General features: G+C 27.6%; 1 long non-coding RNA gene across 2 annotated transcripts; it reads right to left on the reverse strand.

Moving 5' to 3' along the window:
* Positions 1 to 9,490: 9,490 nt before the first annotated feature.
* LOC117933628 lies at positions 9,491 to 10,723 on the reverse strand. 2 transcript variants are annotated; one of them, XR_004654335.1, is made up of 3 exons: positions 10,452 to 10,723; positions 9,805 to 9,991; positions 9,491 to 9,665 (listed from the first exon to the last, which is right to left on the reverse strand). It is a non-coding gene; the product is annotated as an uncharacterized LOC117933628 (long non-coding RNA). The 2 variants fall into 2 exon arrangements; XR_004654334.1 differs by lacking the exon at positions 9,491 to 9,665 and having other exon boundaries at positions 9,690 to 9,991; positions 10,452 to 10,721.
* Positions 10,724 to 11,187: the final 464 nt, after the last annotated feature.

The following is an 11,187-nucleotide window of genomic DNA, read 5'->3' on the forward strand; positions in this document are numbered from 1 at the left end:
CTCAGTAGAGCTCATTAGAGCTATTAATTAATTATGGCCCAATGAGTTAAATTGACTCAAGTTTAAGATGAAATTAAGTCACTTAAACCCACATGTAAGTCTAAATAAGCCCTTTTAGGGGTTTAGTGTTAGACATTTAATCATTTTATCTTCTAAAAAAAATAACCCTAGTTTTCATTCCCATAGAGACAATTCCACCATTCTCAAGTGTCAAGATCTAGGTGAGAACAAGATTGCAAGGTTTTGGAGATCTGCATCATCCTCTTCATCAACTAGAACTAATTTGGGAAGATCTATATCATAGATAATGCTTTTTAAGCACCTAGATCTAGAGTCTTATTGTTTCTAATGCTTTCATTATCTAGATTTTGTATACCTAGAAAGATAGTTGCATGCATGACGACCTAGGCTTGGAATAGATTTTTCCAAATATTTCACAGTTGGTATTAGAACCCTAAGTTAGGCAAAAGTATGTTAGAACCTTTTAGGGTGTGCTCACCTTTATTTTTCAAGGTTTCTTATTTATCTCGTGACACTAAGGATAAATGTAAGTATGTTTAGTGATTGTTTAGATGACATTTTTGTTATAATCTTTTTCTCTAGACCGACTTGTAAAGTCTTGAAGATGATAGTGTTCCTGCCATCCCAGCTATGTCTGATATGCCCCGAAAAACAACACTAGGCACTCCATTGGACATAGATGCTTGTACATAATATCAACCATTCCAAATGTTACAGAGCTAAAACTAATAAAGAAAACCCTAGGCCTATTTGGTAACTACTTTTTAAAACAATTTTTAGAACAAATAACCAAGAAACATGTTTAATAACCAGAAATAGAAAGCATAGTGGTTTAAGAGAACATCTTTTAGGCTTTATTTGAAAAGTATTTTAAAAAATAGTTCTAAAAAACAAATTTTGAGAACGATTTATGAAAATTATTATATGGTATTTCATATAACAAAAGTCTGTTTGGAAACTTGAAATGATTTTTTTATCTATTTTCTATATTTTTAAATATACTTTAAATATCATTCTTTATATTTATATGATTATTTTTCAAAACAGTCATAAAAAAAAAAATGAATGAAAACAAGTGAAACAACTAAAAAATGTTTTATGAAAATACCATATTTCTATTTTTAAGAATAGAAAACCGTTTTTTATTTTTCTAATTGTCAAACATATTTTCTTGTTTTTTTGTCTTGGAGAACATATATTTATTTTCTAAAACAGTTGTCAAAGAGTGCCAATTGTTTTTGGTTGTTTTCATTCTAATGATTGCATTAAAAAATAATTATATAAATATAAAGAATGATTAAAAATAAAACACTACATATATAAAATTTATTTTTAAAAACATGGAAAATAGATTAAGAATATTTAATTTACAAATATACTTTTGTTAAAAAAAATTAAAATATTATTCTTAAAAACTGTTTTTAAAAATACTTCCTGAATATAACACTTGTTTTACCATTACTATAGTAGCATTCTCTTCATCCACAATCGAGATGTTTAAGGTCTTGAAAAGGAATTCATTGTATGCCGCATTATCGACAAAGATATGCGCAGAAGAACCTCTCAATCCTTATGCAACTTTTGGTTTTTCCGGTAGGCAGTGTGTCTCGTTTAAGCACCACTGCAACTTCACTTCCTGGGACATGGAAAATAGTGGTCATGAATTCATTTGGAAACAGGCCTGAATTCACCATAAATAGTAGCTCAAATTATCAGAGGGAAGTTTGAAGAGTTGAAGAAGATGGTGAACCTGAAGTTGAGTGGCCAGGTTGAACCATTTTGGATCGGTTTCAAGGCAGAAGAGCTCTTGCATTGGTCGCCCAGTGGAGTATAATTGCACTGGCGTGAACTCCAATTCTGCCAAAAGGTTTTCTCCCTTGATTGGTAAGTTGTAGTCCCCAAATTTCAATTCGGATAATGCTCCTTTCTTTGATTTGAAGTTCTATGCGTGACCAAATTTGCATCAGTATTCATTTGGAAAAATGTCCACCCTAAACCCTAAACCTTAAACCCTAAACCCAATCCAATATAAAAGAGATGAAATCCAAGCATTAGGAAAGAGAAATTAATATGTGTACCATTCAAAACCAGTTTTAATGGTTGAGGCTTTGAGTCAAGTTTCAACTCATACCTTCCACTTCCTAGAACCTGTTAGAAAAAAGTTAGAACCAATTCGAAGAGAAGTGAAATCCAAACATTGAAAAAAGCAAATATGCCTACAGTTTAAAACCGAAAAGCATAACCAATCAAGTTGCACTATATATATTGTGTCCCTTTGTTTATATTTGCTCCTGTTATTTTATGTCTTGGTTCATTGTTTGTACCATTATCTAATGATTTAGATTTTATCACACGCTTTGAACAAGAGGCTAAATTTGATAGTAATAGAGTTGGTACCTTAGTTTTTTCCTTATCAGTAATAAATAAATAAATAAATAAAAAATAAAATAAAACATGAACCCTAAATCGATTTTAGTACTAACGAGTAATGAAACGTGTTTTGGAAAAATGTCCCTCAATCCAATATATTTTAAACAAAAATGGGAATATGTCTATAGACGGTTCAAAACTGTTCCTAATGATTAATTATTTTAAAAAATCATAAATAAATCCTAAATCCTAAATCATAATCCTAATCGTTACAATATTAAAGATTTATGAAATTCAAACGTTGGAAAAAAGGATACGCTTGTGGCTCAAAATCATTATTAATGGTTGATACAATAGTAGAAAGTGATGAAATCCAAAAATTGTAAAATAATAATAATAATAAAAGAATTTGCCAACAATTTCTTGGTTGTTTTTGGCTTCTAAGCTAGCCAAAGTTTAGCACTATATGAAGTAACACTTTTACTCATGTAAGTATGACTAAAAAAGGTAAAATTCAACAAAAGTATATGGTAATTTCTGCAATAAAAATGATGACAAATTAGGTATTATTATCAGACCAAATTTCATTTATTATATAGGGAAAGCTTCACAATATTGGTGTCATTGGAGTTTAGGGTTTAGGGCATAGGCTTTATTAATGCAAGTTTTGTATGCATTACTCGATTATGCATAAAAAAATAAAAATAAAAAATAAAAATAAATAAAACTAAAAATAAAAACCCTTAGGAGAATAACATGAGCAATCCATCTTGCTTCATCAAACTCAAAAATCTTTCATCCACCAAATGATATATTGTCTATGGGTCTATTTGGGAGTCATTCTAAAAAAATACTTTTAATAAAAAAAATGAGGTGTTTAGTAAAATTTTAAAGATCATTTTTAAAAATTTAAAGAATGAAGTGATTCTTGGAGCAACACTTAATATCTTTTGGTATGGGACTAGAAGGCTTTATTATTTAAATAAGGTTATTAACTTATCGAATATTCATTTATTAAGGTTTTACTCTAATTGGAAAATCGATTCCAAATATGATAAGGTAGTTCTAAATCTTTCAAAAATCCGCAACATATTTTGAGTATAGCAATCAACTTAATGAGTGAGGCTTTTAATTTTATTATTTGTCATTAGTTATTTAGCCATAAGTGAGATTTTGAAAAAACTAATATGGGGTTTGCAAACTCCACAACTTGTTTTCTTAAACATGAAGTGGAACTTGATGCAATTTTCTTGAGAGGAAGAGGACTATGCAACCTATTTAAAGATCTTAGACTCTTGAATGGTTGGGAAGTTAGTGGTCTTTAGGATCTTAGGATGATCTAAAGGGCCATGATAAAGTGTTAAGAACTTATTGGAAAGTTGAAGCGTATGAATAGGACTACAAGGAGAAGGAATATTAGCAAGAAGCAATTTTTTTTGCTTCTTCTTCCAGCTCTACCTTAATACTCCAAGGGAATTTTCTGGTACTTAAATTGTTAGATGACTCCTTAGAATGCTCTAAAGAGCTCTAACATTTCTTAGAAGATTAGGTTAATTTGGAGGTCTAAGTTGCCTTTTCATGAGGGGCTATGATTTCATGAATCCTATGAAAATTCATGAGTAAGGAAATTATGAATTGGGTTGTTTTCTTATTTAATATATTCCATCTGAAAATAGAAAATGTTTAGAACTTCTTGCCCTCTTTGCAAAACTAATTTTGTTGTTTTGTAATCAACATGAACTAAAAACTTTTTATTTAAAAGATCATCTTGAAATTTTGAAATGTACAAACAATGCTTAAATTTTCTTTTTATGTTAGTGTTATAATTGAGTTAGGCTTTGTTCCAAGTCCCTGAGGTGAACTTTTCTAATCTTTTCTTATCACTATCCTTTTGCTTAAGAATCCCACCATGCCTTATTTATGAAGCATCTACCTTAATAATCTTAAAGGCTTCAAGATTAGCTAAGTTAAGGCATGACAAGGTCCTAACTTTGTCTTAATGGTGCAAAATATGACTTATGTCCTTGATAAATTCTGGAATATAATTGAGGTTTCTTAAGAAATGTTGTAATTGCTTTTTATCGCTAAGAAACTTATCAGGAAATTGAATTGTTTTTTGAATAGAAGTTATAGTCCCTTGATAAATATGATAACTTAATAATTTAATCTTAGGTGGTATTTGTTTTTTTACTTAATTCTAAATAAAACTTTAATGCTTAATAGTGTTAAATATCAAAGTGTTTGTTTTTTTAATATTTTATTTCTATTAAACATAAAAAGTAAAGAAAAATCAACATGTTACTTTTTTTATTTAGAAAAAACCAAATATTTTCACTTTTTGTATTCAACAAAAAGTTTATAATAAGTCATGAAAAAGTAAAAAAAAAACAAATAACCTAAAGTCTAAAAACAAATTACTTTCAGTAAAAAAGTTAAAAAAAAAAAAAAAAAAAACAAACGCTCTCTTAGTCTAGAAAAGATTGATCTTAAAGGCTATAAACTTAAATCATTTTCCTTGATAATTTGGATGAACTTATTAAAATGTTTCTAATGTTCTTCTATGGATGAAACAAATATTAAAACATCATCAATATAAACAATAAGAATTTCTATAAAAATATATATATATAAAATATAAAATAAAAAAATAAAAAAAAATAAAAGATTAAAGATCTCATTCATTATATTTGAGAATTCTAAAGATGCATTCTTAACTTTGAAGGGCATGATATTCCATTTATAAGGTCCAAAAGGTATGGTGAAAAGCTATCTTATAATAATCCTTTTGAGTAATTTTGATTTGCCAAAATCTTGATTTTCATATCAAACTTAGAAAACATCTTAGGTTTAACAAATCTTTGGAGAAGATCTTTCTTGTTAGGAATAGAACATCTCATTAATCCATCTTAATATGTTATTATAAGAGGTTTGTAATTAATTACAAACCTAAAGTGTTCCTCTTTCCAACTCTACTTGTTTTTTTAACATAAAATGTTTAACAACTCCAAGGAAATTTAGATTTTCTTATTAAGAATTTATTGAATTTCATTTTCACAATATTTTAGTAATTCCTTATTCATCTAAATTGGTCTTGCTTTAGTGTGAATATCCTTTTCTCTAAATTTTTTGTAATAGGGTAATTCTACCTTACGCTTACTCCTGTGACAAAATGTATTAGGGAATTTTAAATAGACTTCTTTAACCAAATTTTCTTTAAATCTTTTTATGGCTTTTTGAGCCTTCTTGATATTCGATGGATCCTCAATTCTCTTATAATTGGCTTTTTGGATTAAAAAGTTAATGTGGTTATTCTTAGCTTAATTCTTTTAGAAATGACAATGAATCTTAATTGATTCAAATTTCTTTTATATGAAGGAATAACAAATTCAAAAAGAATCTCCTAGTTTAGGAGTTCTATTCTTATACCTGGATAATGTGATATATAATGAATAATAAATAGTTCAATAATATATATATATATATATATATATATATAATATATATATATAGAGAGAGAGAGAGAGAGAGAGAGAGAGAGATTCTTATTTCAAGTAACCTTATTTTCCACTAGAAATTATAGAACCATGTAACAAAAATCATATATAAAAAATTCTTATAAAAATTAAAAGGGCATACACCCAAAATGCTTCATATCAATTTTGAAGTCATGTATTAACACATTATACAATTTAAAAATGTACAAAAAGAATTAAGCAATTAATTACATTAAAATAGAGAGAGAGAAAAAAAGAAGGAAATATATGATCATTCATACCATTTGCTCCACGAACATCACATAAATTACATCTACACCCTTAAATCTTTCCAATGTTGAGTCTCCTCCCTATTCTGGGCAACTCATATTATGGGCCTAAGTTGTGCCAAGCCCAAATTCTACGAATAACTCGTCCCTTGTTTGGAACAAAGACAAACAAAGCTAAAATGGGGATTTTTAAGATGCAATCATTAAAATTACTTTAAAACATATCCGAAAATCCTTATTGAGTTAACACCCATGTAAGGCACCCAAACTCTCCACAAGTCATGGGCTAAGTTTGGACTACTCAAATTATGGGCCCAAGCCCATAAACCACATGTCTCCAAACTTCAACCATCCAATTGAATCAAAACAGGAAGAACCATGGGAAGAGAGTGAGAGAGAGATAGAAGTAGAGAAACATACCAGCAAGTTCAAGAAAATCAGAGCTAGGAACAGAGAAACCAGAGACTTGAAGAGTAATTTCTTCAGTGGGAGAAGTCATCAAAAGCCCAACAAAAGGCCCATTTCTCTCATTCACTCTCTCCACAACCCCATGCAGATGGTGGCTCAGCTTCAGCTGCACTGTCTCCTCCACCATCACAGCAATCCCACCAGATCAACGGCTCACAGCCCCCATCTCTACCCACCCATTACTCCTCCCCGCCCTCTGATCATCCAACTCCCTGCTGCTGATGGTGATCGGACGGCTGTGGAGGGTCCTGGGAAGTGGTAGAGAGTGAAGACTAGAGAGAGTTGAAGAGGGCTGTGATTGGTGGGGGTGGGATTGGGTGTGCGACATGGGATCTTTTAACGTTGTCCATGTGACCTGTTGGCAGACGTGCATTCGCTATTCCATCACGTGGCTTTATAATTGTCGGCACCACATATATATTGGATTAAATATAAATACTTTTAACATTTTTTTAATGAAATAAATTTTACTCGTGAGATAGGTATACAAATATTGAAAAAATATTTTTGCCTAAAATATATATATATATATTTCGCATTTGTTTGGCATGTTAGAAAAGTGTTTTAAAAAACGATTTTGAAAAATAACTTTTAAAAATTATTCTCCTAAATTTGAAGAGCATGTTTAATCATGTCAAAAGTAGAAAATTGTTTGATCATTATTTTCTAAAAATAATTTTTAAAACTAAAGTAAAATAGAGAATAATTTTTAGATAACAAATAAAAGTTATTTTTAACTGTTTTAAAAACAAAAGAAAAATATAAAAAAATATTTAAAACTCATAAAAAACAAATAAAATTGAACATGAAATTATTTCCTTTCTTCTTTTATGGTTTTATACTAATATCATAAATCTAAAAATATAGTTTTCCTTTAAATTACACGTGCTTTTTTAAGTCTCTTTTAATTTTTTTAAAATTTTTCATTAAGCAAATAAATTTCACATCAAATTGTAATTGACAAATAAAATTTATTAATTTTGAAAAATAATTTGAAACTAAAAAATCATTTGAAAATCACAAGTTGATTTATATATATTTATAAATTTTTTTTATTAGGCAAATAAATTTCAAATTAAGTAACACTTAATGTTTTGGTTTCATTTACGATTTTAGTAATTTAAAAAAAAATAAAAATCAAATGGTGAACTACTTACTACTAAAAATTTATGGACAAAAAAAATGTTTAAATCTATTATTTCTTTTTTACATACAATCATTACTTTTCTATTTTTTTCATTAAGCAACCGAACTCCAAATTATTCACGAGTCTAATAATTTTTTTAAAAAAAAATAAAAACTTAAAACTTAAACAATGATTCAATCAATTTCATAAATTTATGGACAAAAATTGATCTAAAATGACTATTATTTTTCTTTGACATAGAATAATAATAATAATAATAATTATTATTATTATTATTATTAACCAAACAAATAAGCTTCAAATTAAATAAAATAAAAATTTAATATGTTGGATTCATTGACAAGCTTAGTAATTTTTAAAAATATATAAATTGAAACTCAAATAATAAACTCATTAATAATATAAGTTTATAAATAAAAAATTGATTCCTAATGATTTTATTATTTTTTTTCATGCACATAATTATATTTTTTAAAATTTTCTTCAAATCAAGTGATACTTTGTATTCAATTTATTAATGGATTTAACAATTTTTAAAAATAATTTGGAACTCAAAAATAATTATAATCATTAGAAAAAAAAAAGATCAAAACTATATATTATAAGTCATGACTTTATTGTTTATCCGATACACACAAATATATATTTTGAATTTAAGTAAATAGATTATAAATTAAATAAGACATAATTAATAATTTAAATTCTTTAATGATTTTTTTAATTTTTAAGAATAATTTTGAATTCAAAAAAATTAATCTAATTAATTTCCAATTAAATAAAAAATTCTAAATTTTATGTAAATGAAATGAAAATTTTAACTCATTTACATGTTAAAAATGTTAAAATTTATTCATTATTCATTTTAAATAAAATATAGTTAAAAATTATTATTATTCATTTTTAATCAAAAAATTTTATCTTTATGTTTCTAACATATACTAAAATAATATTTTTTTTATAAAAATATAATTTATGATTTTATTATAATATTATTATTCATATTTTACTAAAAAATATTTTTTAATTTATTTGTAATTACAAAACTATTTTCATCTTTAATAAGACCTAAATTAAATTAATTTATATTATATAAATTGAATATGTAATGTTTTTATAAAACTAAAAAAAAATTATTTTTAAAAACAATTTATCCAGATAAGTTTTTTGTTTTTATTTTTAAATATTATTTTTATAAACAACTTTGTCAAACACTGTTATTTTTATAAAACACCATAAAATTATTTTTTGTTCATTAACTTACAAATAATTTTTAAAAACAAGTTAAAAAATTATGACCCAATGAGACTCAAATATTTGAAACCTCTTTTCTATATTTTTAAATATTTTTTAAATATAAGCTTTATTTGTAATATTGTATTTTTTAATCATTCATCATATTTATATAATTATCTTTTAAAGTAATTGAAAATAATTAAAAAAAAATGCCCTCAAAGGTTGAATTATGCTACATTAGTTATGATTAAAATAAAACTAGTTGACTTTATCTTAATTAGTTATGCTATATTAGTTCTTTTAATTTTCAGACAAGAAAAATAAAACCTAATTAAAAAGATTTGGAACATATATATACTCCAAGGTTGAATTATGTGATTAAAGGTCATTTCAAAAGAGTTAAATATTTAGATATATGACTAAACAATACTCATAAATCAACCTACAAACCCTCAGCATAATACAAAACACACCATGAGTCTGTGGTAAGACTTCCTGTGTGGCAAAATATCATATTCCTGACCGATCTGCTAATGTTATCAAGAACGCTGGAACAACCACTTGAAGAAGAGGTCTGCGACTACAAGTGACCTTTAAGTGACACCTTCTCTACCTTGAGAGACACCTTGAGGCTTTGATGGCCAAGTTTGCTTCTTTGATCCCCTACGTTGATCCAGATGCAATTAGTTCAATTCCTGAACGCATGATCAGCTAAAGAAATCGCCAAATTGAGGATAAATGAGAGTCCTAAGTACATATATTTGAAATTAGCGATAATGAGAATCCCAAGTACATGCCTTACGAAGTCCTAAGGATAGTGAGAGTGATCACCAATCTCATCATCCGTGGGAAGGTCCCGCTCATGGTAGAGAAGGTGTTGCTCAAAAGTACCTTGTAATCGCAAGCCTATTCTTCAAATGGTTGGTCCAGCGTTCTTGATAGCATTAGTGTTTAGCCTTGGAAGATGATTTTTTGCAATAAATGCTCACCTGCAACACAACACAACACAAGAACTCCTACCTCAAAACTCAAATTGATCACCACACTATCATATCACATCATAATGGAAAAATATGAGGATGATTCTCATTATTTATTCATGATTGTTGGATTCCCAATCCGCAACAAAATTTTCATTTCATCTTCCAAAAACAATCCAAATGATTCCAATATTTCATACAAATATCCCTCTTTAATTCATGTAAATTATGTCATCAACAACTAATTTCTAAATTTTACTCTTAACATTATTCCCACTAAAATCAATCCAAATATTCATATATTCACCCACAAATTAAAAGAATAATCGTCCATATAAAACCTCAACCAACCATCACAATGATAACTAGATCCAGTGTTTAACAACATCCACAAATTTTTCTCCGAAAATTTTTTGGGAATAAATCAACCTACCAAAATCCGAAAAAAATTGGGAATAAATCAACCTACCAAAATCCGAAAATCCAGCCATTGGATTCGGAATCCGACTCCGCAGTGATGCTCATCTCGACGAATTGAACTCCCTCTCAAAATTTGATACAGATCGGAGCAGGTTTGGAGGCTCAAAGTGCGGGCTTTCCGTCATGGAGAACGGGAACCCACGACCCCCCACTGCATCTCCATTTCTCTTGCTCTCTCTTCCTGGCAGTGGCTTCCACGCCACTGTGGTGCCCACTCCCCCAGATAATCTCCATTTCCTCTCTCTTCCTGGCAGTAGCTTCCACGCCACTTTTGTGCCCACTCCCCCATATATATCTATATATATATATATAGGTATCCTTTTAACTAAAACACATGTCCTTACCCTTAATTTTATTTTATTTTTCTTATTTTATTTTTATTTTTAATTTTAGTATTCATCAATGTTTTTAGAATTGAATCGAACAAAAAAAAATTACTAATTCACGATTCATTGGTCGAAACCGACAATCAAACCGCGGTTGAATCGGTGATGTAATAAATATATAATTTATATATTATATAAAATTAAAAATAATTATAAAAGTTAAAAATATATAAATTAAAATTTTAATAATGTTTGATTTTTGTATTTGGTATATTAAATTTAAATGATAGAGTTTAATATTTTAAATTTTATTAAATAGAAATATGTAATATTTAGAATGAAGATATATTTAAGATGAAAAAATTTATAATATTTAATTTTATTTTTTGTCTTGTATTT

Source organism: Vitis riparia, chromosome 16 (genome assembly GCF_004353265.1).
Source record: "Vitis riparia cultivar Riparia Gloire de Montpellier isolate 1030 chromosome 16, EGFV_Vit.rip_1.0, whole genome shotgun sequence".
Lineage (NCBI taxonomy): Eukaryota > Viridiplantae > Streptophyta > Magnoliopsida > Vitales > Vitaceae > Vitis > Vitis riparia.